Genomic DNA, 19,038 nt, shown 5'->3' with positions numbered 1-19,038 from the left:
TACTCAAGGAAAATATCATCACAACCAGGGAAATCTGTTTGCTTGAATTGCCAGAGAAGTAAATACCATAATCCCTAGTGGGCACATCTATAAGTTTAGTCCAGGAAAAAAAAAAATCACAGGTTATCAGCTATGGAGGTAAAAAACACAGATTTCAATTATATGACCATGATTTTTGTTTCCTGGAAAAGTAGGAAGTCTTACTTAGAAAACAATTTAAAACATACTTTTAAATATACAGGACTAAATGTTATTTTTTAAAAAAAACTATAAGTTCAATTTCAAGGAAATATTAAATAGCTATCTTAGAATCACGTCAATATTATTTATTATGAAAAGCAGAGAAGCTGAGGGCATCATGCAGAGTTGTGTTGTGAAGGAAGGTGGAGGAGGTCAGGATAAGTTTAATTGATGGTGAAGTTAATTCTGCCAAAGCACTAGTGATCTGGAAACAGATTTTTTTTTTTCCTACCTACCCACCCATTCCCCACAGGCACTTGGAATAAAGAAACCAATGAGCCAGACAAAAAGAGACAAAGCCAGAATAAAGAACCAGAAGTTTTACCTGGGTCGGGGCAAGGGAGGAAACAACTATGAGAAAAATAGAAATTACCAAAGCTGCAGAAGCCACTCAATATTCCCCCTGAATGATTTCTTTCCAGTGAACGATAATTTTCACTGCTTCCTATCTTTGCAAGTATTTTCATCTTCCTTGGAATCTTATTCCTTGAAAATGAAACCAGGGGACATCCCTAAGTCTTGCAAGATCACAAAAAAGTTGAGTTGACCTCATTAGGCTACTCTTATCCTGAACAATTTAACCACAATTCTCTGGAGGATCCTTTGCATCACAAACAAACAAACAAACAAACAAAAAAAACCGTATGCCACATCTTGGGTCAATTTGGTAGAGGCTTCTCCTGAGTAAAGCACACATATTCAATTCACAAAAGTTTGAAATACTTGGTAGCCTGCATCCTTTGCTTTCATTTGTCTATTCTGCATCACAAGTAACCTTTATTATATCTTAAATGGACTCCCTTCAGTGACTAGACACTGGCAGTTGGAAGACTGGTAATTAAGTAATGAGAACACATTCCAACAATATTGTAACAGTTGCTGTTATGGGTAGACTTTTATGATTTCTCCCACTACAACTTTGTATAAGCACTGCTGATTATACTTGTTTGGCAGCTATGATGTTTTCTCTAATAGCTAAAACTATTATACAGCTGCTATATATATATATATATATATATATATATATATATATATATATATATAATGTACTTTAAGGTGTGTAGAGAATCTATTATTATCCCAAACTTACAGCTAAGGAGCTTGAAGTCTGGAGGGGAAAAATAAGTTTCCTAGGGTCATAAAAGTAGCAAATAAAGAAAAAAATTCAAAACTCTCCTGACTTTAGAACTTGGGAATGTAATTTAGAGGATAAAGGACTGGCCATAGAGAAGGAAAGATCAGGATTCGAGTCCTATCTCAGATTTATGCAGTAAATATCAATGACCCAAGGCTGTTTATTTAATCCCTGTGTGCCACAGATAAATCACAAGCATTGCATTTTTTTTTTTTATTTTTTTTTTTTTTAATGTAGCTCTGAAATATCCCAATAAACCTGGACTCTTAGGATTCTTTTTACTCTGGATCTTCCCATGCAGAAAGGGGTGGAGTCAAAACCTCTTAGGGTTTTCTCTTTAAATCCCCTTTCCCTGCTCCTTAAGAAAGAGCTGATTTGACAGCCTCAGGGACCCACCAGACTCTTCTGGGACTCAAATTGGGTGATTACAATCAATAAAAATGAAAGACTGGCTTAAAATCTAAGAGAAAAGACAGACTGATAGCCCCAGGTTCCATTTGATTTTGCCATTGGGAATTTTTCTATGAAATGTAGATAGAATAAATGGCTCATTAAACTATGCCCTCAGGTCTTTCTCTGGACTAAAAATCAAAACCAAACACCCCCAAAACACTGATCTCCCCAAAACAATAACAACAACAACCACAAAACCACAAACAACTGGTTTGATTATCTTTGTTTAGATAATCAGTAAAAATATACTGTTATGATTGATCTTTTTTTTTCTCCCAGAAAGGACCAATGACATCACAATGCATGATAGGTGATGTTTTGGTTTGCATGTGAATTGGATTTAAAGGAGACAGAGTTGTACAAAGTCATCAGCCTCATGCTCTTTCAAGAGATATAAAAGTCCAATGTCAAGACAGAAGTCAGAATGGCCTATTAGCAGTAGATGGCATTGACTTTTCAATATTTCACCAAGCTCTAAGCATTTTATAGCTCCTGCTTCAGCTGCCTTTGTGACCATTGTTCTCATTTGACCATTCTGCTGGGCAGAATCTGACCATTCTGTCTTCTTATGCTTGGGCAGATACTCCCCATCTCACCAACTAATTTTAGGTTAATTGATTACCTTCTATCTGCTTTAGCCTTTCTGCAGAGATTTCACTGGGGTGTGGTCTCTGAGCATATCAAAACTTCTTGGAACCACAAGTGAGAACTTGGTAGATGAGCAACCGTGAAAAGTACCATTGAGATCTCATACCAGAAACTCTAGTCTTCTCTGAACACCCCCAAACCATACACACCTATAGGAGATATAAGGAAGATATAAGTGATGTGGGTTAAGATTTCTTTCTAATTCCCATGAATCCAATGGAGATATCTGGGTTTTCCCAGTCCCCACCGAATCTGAGATAACTTGGCCTGTTCAAGCCCCCATCCTAATAATTTGCTCAGGTTTCCCCAATGACCACTCCCAGCACAAACAGCTTTCTCCTTATCTAAAATCCATTGAATTCTATTCAAATGCTAACCCTGGCTGAAACCAGCCAGGAGCTAACTTGGGACTCAACCCATGGGCCCCTTCACCAAAACCCACCCATTATAAAAGAGAAATTGGAGTCCACTCTTTCCAGGAGCTCCAAACATAGCATTGCCACCTATTCCAAGGGTTCCTTCCTGACCCCAGCCCTGGCCCTGGCATCTTTCTACCTTTAACCTTACTTCCAAATCCCAAAATAAACCTCTTTTATTAATCTAGGTTTTTGGGTCTGTAAATTCCTTTACAGAGGACTCTGCACTGCTACTAGACCTCATTTAACTCTGTATTCTTGCACCAAATCCAAAGGGGTTGCAGAAGAGCTCTATTTGACTTCTTGTACCCTGAACCTGCCACTAGACCTCAATTAACCCTAATTTCATCTTGGTACCCCTTACCTAACTCTCATCATAAGGGAGGTCCTCATTTTGACATTGACATACCCAAGTTCCACTCTCAGCTCACCAGGAGTAGCATCTATAGTTAATCTAAGTTAATTAGGCTTAAAAAAACCAAACCAAAAACCATCCCCTCATCCCCCTTCCCCCCTCCCCCCCCAAAAAAAATCCCAAACCACATCAAAGCACTGAAAGTGATCGTTGCAGAACCTCAAGGGGGAAAAAAAAATCTTCTGCCTAAATCTCTTAACTTCTATTTGACTCAGTTTCCTGATCTATAAGGCATTGATTTAATAGCACCTCCCTCTCAAGGTAGTTGTGAAGATCAAATGAGGTAATAATTGTAAAATACATGACACATAATGGATACCATAAAAATGCTAAAATTTTGTTATTATCCTAATGTATTTACCATTACCAACATTCTGGAAACTTGTAGAGGGGACAACAAAGATAATTTGCATTTGGTAGATACCCAGAGAATTTTCAATCCCACCAATTAATTTGTAGGGGCATTTCCTTCCAGGATTTAGCATCCCATCCCACCACACATACCCACTTCTCCTTACTCTTAAGCATTTAGTTAAGGACTTGCTGGAAATAACAAGCACTAATCATCAACTACTGAAAACTACCCTGAAATACAAATGCAATGTCCCAGAGACATATTTTCTAACTCTCTGGTCAGTTTCTGTCCCATGTCAGAAACTATGGATCATAGAGTTAGAACTGCAAGAAACTTTAGAAGGCTAAAAAAATTTTAGAATGATGATGATATGTAGTAAAAAAAAAAAAAAAAAATTAGCATTTTTAGGATACTTTTAGTTTTGCAAAGTACTTTACGGATATAATCTCATTCTATCCTCATAACAGTACTGGGAAATATATACAGCTATTATTCTCTTTCTACAGCTGAGGAAACTGAGGTTAAATGACTTTTCCAGGGACATGTGCTGGCACTAGTTTCTGCTGGCTCCTGAGAGCCAATGTCAATTGTCAAGCATACCAGCATACCCTTACTAGGCTCACACAACTAAGTATCATCTAAGATAGGCTCAGACCTTCTGAAGTCAGATACTTACCTATTTAGTATCTTCTCTGCCATCTTAGGGAATGGTCCAATATGAATTCTTTTTTAATGGATAAGAAAACTAAGTCCCTGGGAATAATTTGTCAGAGATATAACTAAAAACTGAGAGAGTCAGGTACATCTTCAAAGGTTGAACCAAATATGTTGGCTTCCAGTCCCAAGCTCATTGTCTTACCAGACACAACTGAGTATATTGCATACTTGAAGTCATGAATGAGTGCAGGCTAATTGTGTATGTGTGTGTGTGTGTGTGTGTGTGTGTGTGCGTACACACACACACACACACATATGTTTTCTGTGTTTGGAACATTGTATTCGACATTGGGGGAGATATAAAATTTGGAAAAGACTACAACTCCTGCCCTCAAGAAGCTCTAAGTGTACAATCACTCTAGTTTCAAATTATTTAAAATGTTTTATGCTTTTAAAAAATGATAATATTCTTGATCGTGATTTAGAAAATTCACTGAAATTGCTCTATTAAGTGATGACTATTCTCCCCAAAGGGAAATATCTACATTATCAAAAGTTCTTTAAACTCCTCTGAAGTACTTTAAATCAAACTTGTGCAATACTTATTAAAGAAATGAGAGAAGATTCCTTTTTTTTTAATTAACATTTTCTTTAGGTGAAAATGAGTTATTTGTTAACTAAGAGACACTACAGTCTATTAAGACTCTTCAAAGATAGAATGGCCCTATCTTAGGCAGAAATAAAGTTTACTTGGAACACTTTCTCCAAAATAGAAACAGAAGAAAACATAAAAACTTATTCCCACATTACTGAACTTCTGCTCTATTCTGCTTTTTCTTCCCTTTACCAAATATATTTTAAGTACATCTTGCAAAATATTTAAAGTGCAAAATTAAGAAAAAAATAAAGAGAATAACATTTCTTAAGTTTACACAGCCAAAGCATTTATTTAAATTCATAAATTGGGAAAGTATGTGTACTCATTATTGCACATGTTGTTCTGTGAAATTACTCTAAAAATCATAGTTTATATGCTACATTAGTGTGTGGTTGTGTGGTTTTCTAAGAAAGACTTCTGTAGCTCATAGATAACATATGTATCCTATAATGTGGTAGTTATTAAGGAAACAGGATTTTTCCATGAATGGCCAAGAAGCATGGTTATAAAATCTGGGCTGTATAAATTGTTAGTGCATGAAGTAACGGATCATGATTGATTAGGGGTTGCTTCCCTTCTCTTTCAAAATATTGTAAAGAGTACAATTAACAAATATGAACCTTCTAACTGAGTTGGTGGTGTAATACAAATAGATTCTGATCAAGGCAGATGAGCATTCTGTGGTTCCCAGGGAAAAGTTCCTATTTAAAAACAGACTCAATAATTGAAATCTGCATGGAATTTTTCAGTGGTGTAATTCAGAGTAAAATAGGGTAAGATTCTTCTTCACCAATGCATGATCTTAACTCTCAATAGGTCCCTGAAGCTAAAATTTCATAGATTAAGTGCAGTTATTTCTCTGGTTTCTAGAATGCTCTGCTAATACACGACACTTAAATATTCCCATTACTGACATTCTCCTCATGTCCTTTGAAACTTATTTGAAATCCTTAAAATTTTCTGTATTATAAAGGCTTTTATGATGTTTAGCACCCCAATTTTTCATTTTCTGATTTTTCTTTCTTTTGGTGGAAGGACTAATAGCAAGCTATTTGTGAATCACTTCATGGATTTCATCTCTCTAACCTTTAAAAGCTCTTTCTTTAAAATAAAAATGTAATACTCCATGGGCCAAGGTATGTTCTGGCCTGGAATGGAAAATTCTGTCCGGAGAAGTCCAAAAGCAGACATCAAAACTTTCACTCCATTATAACTGCATTAAGCTAAGAAGTCATGCTTTTCTCATAGCTAGTTTATGAGGTGATAATGAGAGGAAAATGCCCTGGCCTACTTAATAACACATATTTCAAAGTGGACTAAGAACACTTCAACCTTCCAAAGTCCACTAAAAGGGAATTGAATGACATCTTGGGTGAGGGGGAGGATGAACCATTTTGTAATTAGGACAGATGGCAAGACTGAAGCTTTATTACTGCATTCACTAAAATAAGTCATAAGACTCATCCTGAGTGCTTTCCATAAATTTCTGAGGCCCTCACTCAAACTGTTCTTCTAGTTTCAAATTCACTAGAAATGAAGGCCCAAAATGAAGGTCAGTACTATATCATGATATTAGACAGTGTGGAATCAGAACTGCTGGGGTGTAACCAAAAGAAATAAACAGAATAGAGACAAAATAAAATAAAGTAAACATAAACCTCTAAAAAATATTAGATTAAAGGCTATCAACACAGAATTGACCACATCTTCACTGCTCTAGTCTGGGAGAATTTTCAAATAATATAATCCAACCCAATTGCTGAAATTTCAAGAAGACCTAGAGTAAAGGGATCATAAGTGTAATTTAAAATACATTAAACTCTAGACCAGAAGGAAAGTATTGTAATAACAAAACTTGTATCTTAATTCAAACTGAAGGACCTAAAATATTTTAATGGGAAGATTTTAAGTATCACAAACATTTCTGGTTACTATTTGCATCATTCAACTGGAACTGATTTTCTCTTGATAGGAATGCCAAATCTACCTATATATCTACCTGATGTATACTTTCAAGCTGGGGAGGGGAGAAGGAAGAATATATAGCAAAAATATAAAAAAAATATAGAGACTGACCGGACATTGATATTAGAAATACTCTTCCCCTCCCAGTGTACTCAAGTATCCCTTGGTGGAAGAGAAGCAAAAAACAATGAGATCACAGATATTTCATTGGTTGGTACATTTGAAATTTATTTTTTGTCCTGAATTAACCAATATTCAATATAAATTTCCAACTGAATGTAAGGGTACATAGTTTCAAACAAGAATAAAACAATGACTCTCTAAGAATTTCTGACCCTATAAAGTGGATACTTTGATAATGCTGACAAGTGAAAATGGATAGCTGGTGTTCAGCTGCCAATTTTTCCTGTGGATGGGTTAGTCAAACCTTACTTAATTCCTAATGGTACATGCTTAGACTTCATTTTGAGTAAAGCATGATAGAAAGAATCACTCAAGAGGGAAGAATTATGGTGAACTGATCTGATACTCATTAGTACTAAATATTTCTAAGTTGCAACTATAATCAATTCCAAAATATTAAATCTACTAAGCTGGTTTTGAATATTTAACAGCATTTGGAAACCTTAAGGTGCTGCTAAACACTTTCTCATCTAATTGATACTGAAGTAAGAACTTGTGTCTAATTTAATATCTTGAACTGTTTCTGTTGTAATCTAACTTAATTGCCACTAAGAGAGTAAGTTCTATGCAATAGCTATTAAAAACTATTCATAATTTGACCAAAATAATCAAGTGGAATTGAGATTGAAGAAAAGGGAAATTAATATCCATTCATCTTCAAAATAAACCTTTAATCTAATAGCATCTAAGACTTTCTTGAACTTCTGAATAATATGAACATTTCAAACTTTATTTTATAGAATCTATTAAAAAAATCTTTCATAGATTTTACCTGATTTAAATTGTTAAAGACAGTATTAGGAAGATAAGGCAGAATGTTATTTTATCATAGAAACATATCCAAAAATTAAATACTGAGGACCCAATAAAAACTTTATAGTTTTTTCATATCACATGACCTGGTATGTCATACCTGTGATAATTATTGGGTACCTAGATATATTTTAATAATTAGCCATAAAAACTACCCAGTTGTGGTCTTAGTGAGGCAAAGAGAAATGTTGGACAAACTATGACCTACTACCCTTTTTAGAGTTGAGTGTATTTTCTCTAAAATTCATAAACACTAATTGTATTACTTTAAATGTCTGCCTTATAATATTTATTGGAATGATGCTATGATTTGGTTCAACTATCTAAAGACTCCTAAGTTGCAGTATAAAAAATTTCATTTCAAAGAATTAAAAATAACAACAATATACTCTAGACAATAACAAGCATTTATTAAGTACCTATTATGTGCCAGGCACCACAATAAACAGTGGAAATACAAGGAAAAGAGAAGGAAAAATGCAGTAGATTAGAAATGAGAGGAGTCATTTTCAAATCTTTGTTCTGTAATTTATTATTTATTGACCTTAGGCTAACTACTTTGCCTCTGAGCCTCAACTTCTTCATTTAGAAAACAAAAATAGTTGGATTAGATTATGTTTAAGATCTTTTCCAACTTTAAAAGCTATGATCCTATTATTAATACCATGTGACATGATTTCCTGATTTAACATCTAGTTTACATTATTTTTAGTGTAAGCTATCTTTTTGATATGCATTTAAGACATCTCTTCAATTAGGACTTTCACTTCTTTAAAAGCAGGGATCATATTTGAAAATATTTTTTGTCTCCTTTAAGTATCAAACTCAATTGGATCATAAACAACTTGATGGTAAGGACTATGCCATTTTTATATACCTAATTCCTGATCCAATATCATGAAGTACTCAATACCTATTGCTCAATACCTTTTGATTGATTAGCAATGGTGACAACATAACTTTCTTTAGAATGATCTAATTTTCATCACTTTATACTAATCTGAATGGCTACAATTAAATTATAGTTAAAATGATGAGAAAGAAAAAATAATCTAAGGAAGATGTCAATTTTTGACATCTGATAAAATGAAGAAATTCACTAAGTTACAGTATTATAAACACCTGTCACACTAGAATCCAAGATGTTGTACCAGAAAGAACATTGGTATAGAAGTTATGAAATTCAGGCTCTAGTGTTGGCCTTTTCACTTACCTGTTAAGAAATATTTACTAAGCACTTCCCAGGTGGAGTGGAAGAGTTCCCTCCATATATTTATGCCTAGTGCAATCAATAGAATTCTGAACCTGCTATCAGGAGCCTGAGCTCAAAGTCATTCTTTTTATACAGTTATGAATTGTTTGATGCTGGACAAATCATCGAACCACTATCTGCCTCAGTTTTCTCTTTTGTAAAATGTAGGTAATACTAGTACGTATCTCCATTCCCAGAACTGTTGAGAAGACAAAATAATGTAATATTTGTAAAACATGATTCATGTGAATGTTAACTATTAAGTATTATTACAATCTAATGAAGACCGAGCACTTCATTTTAAAATGTAAGAGTTGGACTCAGAGTTCTAAAATTCAAATATTGACCTTATTCATTTCATGCTCAATGAGAAGTATTTAAGTGTCAATTTGTACAAAGTGCTAAATTAAATTTGTATAAAGAGAATTATAGAAATGGAGCCCTTGTACAACTTTCATCCTTATCACATTACTTTGTGGTGATTGTGTTATAATTCTTATTTTTATCATACTCTGTATGTAAGATAACAAATTGTCATCTTACAATGTTCCTGAAATATATTAGTTGAATTACAGTTGAGAAGCAATAACAAGGATTTTTTGCTATGAATTATAATTTCATATTGAATTGTAAGCCCTGTGAAAGTAGGGACCATATTCCCTTTAGTTCTTAGAGCAATTTTATAAAGCACAGTAAGTAATTAAATAAAATATTGTTGAATTAACTAAAGTTGTTATTATGTGATAACATAAAGCAGTTTGAGCCTATATTTCAAACATTGAAATTGATTGATAATAATTATTGATAACATCTAGGAAAGCAGCTAAAGGCTTTGTTCTTTTATGAAGAATTAATTTGGTCAATTAAGACTTTTAGAGAGAATATTTCTGTCAGTATTTTGCAAGTACAAATAAATGAGTAACTGAGAACCATAATAATTGATTAGAGTTAAAAGAAGTGAAGATGATCATTTTTTTTGTTCTGACTTCAACATTTACTCACTGAGCAATCCTGGGCAAATCACAAAGCACACTGAGTTTCAGAATTAAGATCTGCAATTCAGTTTGACTAAAGTATCAGTTCCCTTCAATGTGCTAGGCATTGGGACTACAAAGATGAAATCAAAAGAATCACTCTTATATTCTCTTGTATTAGTATTGATGTTGGTAGGAGGAAGGATATAATATATGCACAGCTTAGTCTAATAGAAGTTAGGAAGTGATAGGGTAAAAGAGAATACTTTCAATTAGTGAAATCAGCAAATTCTATAACAGAAATTGGCAAGAATCTTGAGTGACAAAAAAGGAGTTTAGATATGAAGTAGATATGAGGATGCAGTTCATTTCAAGAATAGGAGACACCATGAAAATACATGGAGGGGGGAATTAGACACTTCAGAAAAGTAGGGAATTAGGAATTCAGAACACATCTATTCTACTGTAAGCTCACTGAGGGCAGGAACTGTCTCTGAATAATAATGGCTGTGATCACTAACATTTTTATAGAGTTTATTGCATGCCAGGTATTGTGCTAAGTACACAACAATTGTTACAACAAACCTGGGAGGTAAGGGCTATTGTTTTTATTCCCATTTCATATATATGAGAAAACTGAGGAGGGTAAGGGAACTGCCCAGGGTCACATAGCTAGCTAGTATTTAAAGCTAGAATTTGAACTCAAATCTTCCAAACTCCAGATCCAGTCTCTTTTTGTATCCTCAGCAATTAGCACAGTGTCTGGCATGCACTAAGCACTTAGTAAATGTTTATTGTTTGATTGTTAATAGTCAGTCCAATGAGTTATTTGTAATAAGATTCTTCAATGAAAGGGTCTCATGTAGGTTTTGCTTGTGCCCCAAAGAGCAAAATTGAAAGTAATGGGTAAAAGTTTTAAGAAAGCAAAATAAAATTTTATGCAAGCATAAGAAATGAATTTTTTATCCCCACATCCCAATTATTATAGAAAGTCAAGGCATTTCTATTAAATCAGTCAATCAATCAAAAATGTAAATTAGATGTATATAAATCTTTAATCAGTTTGAGAAGACTGAAATCCTTGAATCATTGCATGAACTCAGATAACAATGCACAGGAAATATACTGGAACTAGTTGAAAGAATAAGACACTTTTCTGACCATGCATATTACAGCAAGTTGCTTTGGAATTGAGCTTTCCGATAAGTGTTTTCTTTTTTTTTTTTTATTAATTTTTATAATTATAACATTTTCTTTGACAGTACATATGCATAGGTAATTTTTTTACAACATTATCCCTTGTACTCCCTTCTGTTCCAAATTTTTCCCCTCCTTCCCTCCACCCCCTCCCCAAAGATGGCAGGCATTCCCATACATATTAAATATCTTATAGTATATCCTAGGTACAATATATGTGTGCAGAACCGAATTTTGTTGTTGTTGTTGCAAAGGAAGGATTGTATTCGGAAGGTAAAAATAATCTGGGAAGAAAAACAAAACAAAACAAACAAACAAAAAAACAATGCTCACAGTTTACACTCATTTCCCAGTGTTCCTTTTCTGGATGTAGCTGATTCTGTCCATCATTGATCAATTGGAATTGGATTAGCTCTTCTCTATGTTGAAGATATCCACTTCCATCAGAATACATCCTCATACAGTATCATTGTTGAAGTGTATAATGATCTCCTGGTTCTTCTCGTTTCACTCGGCATCAGTTCATGTAAGTCTCTCCAAGCCTCTCTGTATTCCTCCTGTTGGTCATTTCTTACAGAACATTAATATTCCATAACATTCATATACCATAATTTACCCAACCATTCTCCAATTGATGGATATCTATTCATTTTCCAGTTTCTAGCCACTATGAAAAGGGCTGCCACAAACATTTTGGCACATACAGGTCCCTTTCCCTTTTTTAGTATTTCCTTGGGATATAAGCCCAGTAGTAGCACTGCTGGGTCAAAGGGTATGCACATTTTGATAACTTTTTGGGCATAATTCCAGATTGCTCTCCAGAGTGGTTGGATTCTTTCACAACTCCACCAACAATGCATCAGTGTCCCAGTTTTCCCACAGTCCCTCCAGCATTCATCGTTATTTGTTCCTGTGATTTTAGCCAATCTGACAGGTGTGTAATGATATCTCAGAATTGTCTTAATTTGCATTTCTCTGATCAATAGTGATTTGGAACACCGAATAAGTTTTCTAGCAGGAGAATCTAACAAAAGGCCAATCTCGTGGTTCTCAAAATAAGTACTTTTGATGGGTTTTGGATAAGTGGAGGATTAATTTCCCTTCTTAGCCATCCTACACAGCTCACCAGAGGAAAAGCTTCTCTAACTTTGAAAGAACATAATATTTGAATTCTCATAAATATTGCTTGCCTTTTTCTTTTTCTTTCTTTCTTTTTTTTTTTTTCTTTTTCTTTTTCTTTTTTATTTTTGCTGAGGCAATTGGGGTTAAGTGACTTACCCAGGTCACAAAGCAAGAGAGTGTTAAATGTCTGAGGCTAGATTTGAACTCAGGTCCTCCTGATTTCAAGGCTGATACACTATTCATTAATCAATTAGCTGCCCCACTCATCAACATTGCTTTCAGCATTCCAGGAGCCTCAGAAGTTGACTGCAGTGGGAGCTAAGAGGCACATCTAATTCAAACCAGGTATTCTGATTAAAAGGAATCTTAGGGTTCTTTAAAGGCACCAATTTTTATTTCCCAGGAGTGGTCTATATCTAAGGGGAATTTTATGACAGGAGAAAAATTATTTCAATAACTAGGAGCTGAGGGTTTAAGCTTTGGTCACATGTGCTCTTTTAGCTTAAATTCACTCTATGGACATTGTATATAATTGTGGGAGAGGGTATTCTTGACTTTTGTGGGGATTGCTTTTGTTCTAGTATATCTACTTGGGAAATATACATTTTTAAAAGCTAATTAACTTTCAGCAATAATCAATGGGGAGTACACTTGGAGATTCAAAAGACATAGGACTAAAAAACACCCCACCTCCACAGAGTTACCTCAAGAATCCTGAGGTGAGATGTAGTCACCCTTTCTGTGTGACTGCAAACTAACTTTGAGAGTGATAGTTGAGAGAATGATCCAAATACTTATTCGAGGGGTGGGATGTAGGGAGAGGATGAGAAACACTGTAATCAGACTACTTTGGGAGTAGTAGATTTACCCTTGTGGGAAGTTTTCAAACAAAGGCTAGATGACATGGGAATATGGAAGGGCATTCTTGTTCAATTTTTGGACCAGATAGTCTCTGAGCTCTTCTCTCAATACAAAGAATATGTGAATCTTTGAAATCTTTAAAGATTATAAAATTTTCTTGTCTCTTAGTATTACCAAGAGATTAGTTAGACAGTACCATGGATAGATCACTGGGCCTGGAGTCAGGAAGACAACTTCAAATCAAAGTTCAAATCTGGTCTCAAACATTTACTCTCTTTGTGACTCTGGGCAAGTCACTTAATCCTGTTTGCCTCTGTGCCCTCATGTAAAGTGAGCTGGAATTGCAATGGCAACTCACTCCAATAACTTCTCCAAGAAAAATCCAAATGGTGCCACAGAGAATTGGGCCTGGCTAAAGGAGAGAACAACAACAAATATCATTACAAAATAAACTTTCGACAAAATGGCAATGGTACAAAAAGAAGTAGTAATATAGAGTTGTAGAGGATCTGTTGATTATGGAGATTATGGAGATTACTTCTTATCTTTTCTGAAGTATCTTGATAACTCTGAGATAAAAATCAAACTATATACCATTAATCCTACTTTATGACATTGGCTATTTCCCCAAATAATAATTAACTACCAATATCCACTTCATGACAGCAATTCTTCCAAACCATTAATGTTATCAGGAATATTCATTTCATGTAAACATCTAAGAGATTGCTCTGAAGTTATAAAGGAAAAGATTAAACCACTCTGTTGTCATTTGTTTTGTAGGTTATTTTACCCATTTAGCTGAAATTTCCCAAGCAAACATTAAACATTAATTAACTGGTAAGACTTCAAGAAACCAGTGAAGACTTCATTGAAACCTGGAAAATATTTTGATGACATTTTTAATAGCACATTTTCATTCCTAATGCCATTTAAAAACTAGAACTGAGCAAGAAGGTAAAATTAACCAGGCAGTTGAGGTGGAGGCTATTCTGTATATAGCTTAATTTCAATAGTGCTTGAACCAAGAGGCTCTCAAAAGAATTATGGAGACAACTCACTTATAGAATAGTTGTTTTATTGAAACTGGCATGATTCTTTAAATAGCAGTGGAAAAGGAAAATCTTCTCTTCCCCAAAGAATGGAAAGAAAATTAAAAAAAAACCTGTCAAAATCATCTATGAAAAAAAAAATCTAATCTTTAAAAAAAAGAACAACAGTATAAATTTGGTAAAAGTTAAGGAATAGAATTTATTCTACCCTTACCCACATCCCAACCCAGGCACAGCAGCCATTATTTTTGTTTAACTATTCAAGAGCTTTTTTTTTTTTTAATGACCTCAAATATCTTACTTTTTTAAAATATAAAAAAAAATAACATTACAGCTTAAGAACTAACAAGTCCATATGGGCTCTTGTAATCTGGGAACTGTGTGCATTATCATTTAAAAGGAATGAGAAATGTAAGATTAATTCCCTTGTGCATCCTTGAATGCCTACTCACTTCCTGCTTGGTTACTTTTGTTATTACTTTTATGAATAATAAAAATATTAGTAAATATCAGAATTAATTTCTTGTTAGACACAACTAGTAATTGACTAAATGTCAACATTTCCTTTCTAGTCATTAAAAATCTGGTTATTTTGATTTTAAACAATTAACGGTATCATTCTATTTGAGCCTGCCAAGCCAAATGCAGAATTTGCCTTTAAAATTTAACATTAAACATTCTAAAAGGATTTTTTAAAACTTCTTTTTGTGAACCTTGGAGACATGCATCATTACATTTCACTGAGTTTGTTCAATTCAAAAATATATTCTATTAATATATAGCATACATTAATATGCATAATTATGGTAGGGAGGACATAATTTTAGTTTTATTAAGTTGTGACCTTCCCATGGCCTCATTTCTAATCATCTATCATTTCTTCAAGATTCTCAGCTTGCAAGTTTCTAATATACATCACTGATATAATTATATATACAGATTTGGTGACAGTTTTAAAATATTACATAGAATATTACATTATCAAACTGTTATTATGCCCTTCAAGTATTTAAAGAATTTTATATGCTTTTTCAAAAAAAAAAAAAACTTAAGGATATCTCATAACATTAGGTTAGGTCATCATTAGCTATTCACTCATTAAGTCAAAAAATTCAGTGGTCTATTTAAAAAAAGAAAACTCTAAAATTGTATATTATTCAAGAAAACACATCACTGAAAAGAAGCTTGAAAATACAAAGGCTATTTCTGAGCTTTCAGCAAGAACCTCAGTACTCCATTTGTTTATGGAATTAGAGCTATGCTTTAGTGAGACCAATGTCTTTCTAAGTGTGGACAGGCACATCTTGGGGGCATGACTGCCAGTGTTTCAATGAGACTTTGTTACACTGAATGAATCACATCTAATGAGCACACCCCTCTAGTGTCCCATTCAATCAAAAGAGGATTATTTTTAGAGGAAATAAATTGCCTTTACTAAAGTGGACTGATTGTTGAAATCGCTGATACACTGGACAATTTAAGCAGGGCTCGTTCGTGCAGTCGGAAATAGCCTGGAATCCACCCAAACTCAAACCCTGCTTCCTCTCCAGACTCTTACCACTGCAGGATCTACATGGCAAAGTGCCATGTGATCTGTGAAGTATTTGACTGGAGCTGCTTTTGTAGGTGGTGGGAGGTAAACTTCTTTCAAATTAATTCTATGGGCTGTTCTGAACCCAGACCTTGTCCCTACCTTTAGATGTCCTCTGCTGCTTCCGGGCACCAGCAGCCCTGTTTGAATCTGGACTGAATTTCAGCCTCTCCCACTGGTGATGTTTTTTTTTTTTTTTTTTTTTTTTCCCTGCTCTCTCTTTCTCAGTCTCTTCCTTTTTTCCTTTCAAAGCCCCATTGTTGCCCAGGCTCAGCAATAGGCAGAGGCTGAGGACTGCTTTGAAAGGCAACTTGATTCCACTTTGCCATGGGCCAGAGCAGTAAGAAGCAAAATGTACTTCACATCTGTTTAAATTACAATGGACAGAGTCAAGTTTTAAACAAATGAGCTGTATGTTTTTCTCTAATGCTTATTGCTCTGACTGTGCAGTGGGCCTGAACCATTTTCAAAGACTTTTCGCTCCCTGCACAGAACTGAGAGGTTTTGCCATTGGTTCTTTGAAGAAGAGAGACTGCTGGTGGTACAGATAGGTAGTTTAGGCTCAGCTCCAAAACTGAGAGGAAATAGGAGAGAGAGGATTCTGGCAGTAGTAGCTCAAGAAATTAATTTAAAAGATCCTTTCCTCCTCTCTCCCCAGCAATAGATCTCCCCTACTCCAGCATCATGGTTTGGTAGTTGTCACAGAGAATGATTTCTAACTCAAATAACAGAAAAAAAGAAACTTTCATATTTGCTTTTTTTGGCCTAAATCTATATTGCAGACATTTTAACAACTTCCATTTGATATACCTCTTAAAAAAATAAAAAAAACCAAACAAACAAACAATAAATAAATAAATAAAGCAACTTTTAAACTATAGCAATAAAGCTTCATTAATTCATATGCCTATGATTTTAAAAATTTGTGATCATCTCTAGAGGACTGAAAAAAATTTTAGTTTTATACTATCCATGAAATAAAAAGTTTTCTAAATAAAACCATGGAGTAAGCAATTTATTCCTACAGAAGGTATTTATTCCTACAAGAGGAGAAAGATTTGTCTGCTTAAAGGTGTTTTGTTTCCAAGCATTTTAGAAACTTTCTTTTGCCTCCAGAGTGCCTGATATATTTTGATTGAAATATTTTTTGAAGGAATGAATGAATAAATACAATGAAATTTCATCTTACTCAAAAGGCCAACAAGACTCTTCTCTGGTTTCAAGATATATTTTTAAATTTTTTTTTTAGAAGGGTCAAAAGTTATAGGAATTTGAGTTTTAAGAAAACTTAAAGAATCCAATATCCTCAAGTTTAGTTTTTGTTGTTGTAATTGTTGTTTTTACAAATGAGGAAACCTGGGCCCAGAAGTATGTATATGTATGTGTATGTGTATGTGTATGTAGGTATGTGTATGTGTATGTAGGTAATTAAGAATTAGTTCCAAGATACATCTTCTGTTCCAGATTCTAGGCTCTTACATTAGGAGTTTAATTTAAATTAATGTGTGTTTTTATATAGTGCTACATTTGGGATTTTCCATAAACATGCTATAATTTGAATTTTTTACTATTTAAAAATGACATTCCTCCATTGCTCTGATTTTCTGACATTTAACTGAAACTTCATTTCTACTCCATTGGGCAAATAGGTGGTGCAGTATATAGAATACTGGGTTTAAAATCAGGAGGACTTATCTTCCTCAGTTTAAATCTGACCTCAGATACTTACTAGCTGTGGGGCCCTAGGCAAATCACATGATTACCTCCATTTTCTCATCTATAAAATGAGATGGAGAAGGAAATTACATATCTCTTCAGTATAATTGCCAAGAAAATCCCAAATGGGGCCACAAATAGTTGAATATGACTGAAATGACTGGACAACAACAACAAACTATCTAAACTAAAGGTAGTTTTCTGGACGAATACTAGATATGTGACTAAGAGACTGATTGAGAGAGCCCTGACAGTGTATAACTGTATGAGAGAAGGCATTTGTGGCAATTGTTGGCAGATTTGAGAAGTAGTGGAGAAAAGGAATTATGAACTTTAAAATGGCAGACTCAAGAAGCAGCTAATTGGTGCCCTAGGATAGAGCACCAGCCCTGAGGGCAGGATGGAACTGAGTTCAAATTTGATCCCAGACACTTAACACTTCCTAGCTGTGTGACCCTGGGCAAGTCACTTAAACCTAATTGCCTCAGGAGAAAAATAGGCAGACTCCAGAGGATTTAAGAGCTGAAGACTTGTTTTCTAGTCCTTGTGTCTGAGACTAGTAACTTAGGAATCTACACTTTCTTAAAGATTCTTCTAGCTCTGCTTTGCTTGATCTTATCTACTTTCAGGCAAAGAACTCATTCACTCTTGTGTATTCATTAATAAATTCCAATTAGCATAACTTTCCAGATTTTACTTTGCTACTTTTTTTTTTTTTTTTTTGAGGTGGGGGGGATAAAGAGATTTACTAATTCTTCTTAATGATCTTATTCTCATCAGAACTTGTTTAAAGAATGAATAACAAATACATCTAGAAAGACTTATAAGTCTTCTAAATACATAAACAAATAGTAAGAAGCAGGTACAGGGGAAGAAAAATGAGGGGAATTTTAGGAGGCTGTATAGATAAAGAAGTAGAAGGGTAGAAGAAGAGGATAAGGGAGAGATTCTTAGAGGAATCAGAGGATAAGGAGAGAGTATAAAGGAAGGACTCTTTAAAAGGATGTGAGTTAGGGAAGTCTGCTGTGAGGAGGGATAAGATAAAAAGGGAGGCTGAGAATAATAATTGAGAGGAAAAATAGAGGGAAATATGGAACTGGTAATCATAATTTGAATATGAATGGGTTGACCTCACACCTAAAATGGAAAGAGATAGCAGAATGGACATTATGTTGCTTACAAGAAACACTGAATGTACACAGAGTTAAAATAGAAATTTGGATTAGAATTTATTATACTTTATCTTGGGTTTTTAAAAATAAAAGCAAGAGTAGCAGTCATGATCACAGACAAAATTAAAACTACAACAGATTTAATTAAGAGAGATAAATAAGG

The sequence above is a fragment of the Sminthopsis crassicaudata genome, chromosome 1 (assembly GCF_048593235.1).
Source record: "Sminthopsis crassicaudata isolate SCR6 chromosome 1, ASM4859323v1, whole genome shotgun sequence".
Taxonomy (NCBI): Eukaryota; Metazoa; Chordata; class Mammalia; order Dasyuromorphia; family Dasyuridae; genus Sminthopsis; species Sminthopsis crassicaudata.
The sequence above is the reverse complement of the archived record's forward strand: the minus strand, read 5'-3'. Positions refer to the sequence as shown.